The following is a 662-nucleotide window of genomic DNA, read 5'->3' as shown; positions in this document are numbered from 1 at the left end:
CTTCCATAAAGACGGTCACTGTGACCGCCTCCGGAAGGGGATCTGCTGCCATCCCGGCTATGAGAGTGCGCATCACTTGGACAGAGTCCACCAATCCCTTGATGCCCTGTTGGGCGGCAAGGAAACGCGATAGCATGCGATTTGCCTGATTAGGCGGCGAGAACACTCGGGAGAGCTGCGAATTTTGCTCCGCCTAGGAGGGAAACGCAGCTTCGACCGAAGTGCGGCACGTCAGTGCCCATTCTCGCGCTCGATCACCGAGCTTTGAGATGGCTAGCGCCACGCGCTATTGCTCGGTCTGGAGCATGGCGGATGTGATGGCTATCTCGACCTCTCTCACCCAGAGCAGGAGATTCTCTCCATCCTTCCACTCGAAGACCTTAACGCTCACCATGAGCGGCTTAGGGAGGGGAACATCATCCGTCACTGCCGGTGGCGTCATAAACGCAAATGATGCACACATCTTCTGCTGCAGGTGCTCTAGCAGCGCGTTTTCGTTATTTGAAAACGTCTCTAGACGCGCATCGATTGCCTCGGGGCCATGCGCAGCAAGGTGTTGCTCGCCCTCAGGGCCAAGCAAGGACACCAGCTTTATAAGCTCGTCCTGAATGCTTCAGGTCGAAGAGGAAAATTCTTTTTCATCCTCACAGATATCAGTCAAG

Source organism: Plasmopara halstedii (genome assembly GCF_900000015.1).
Source record: "Plasmopara halstedii genome assembly, contig: Scaffold_526, whole genome shotgun sequence".
NCBI lineage: Eukaryota > Oomycota > Peronosporomycetes > Peronosporales > Peronosporaceae > Plasmopara > Plasmopara halstedii.
Note: the sequence above shows the minus strand (reverse complement) of the source record.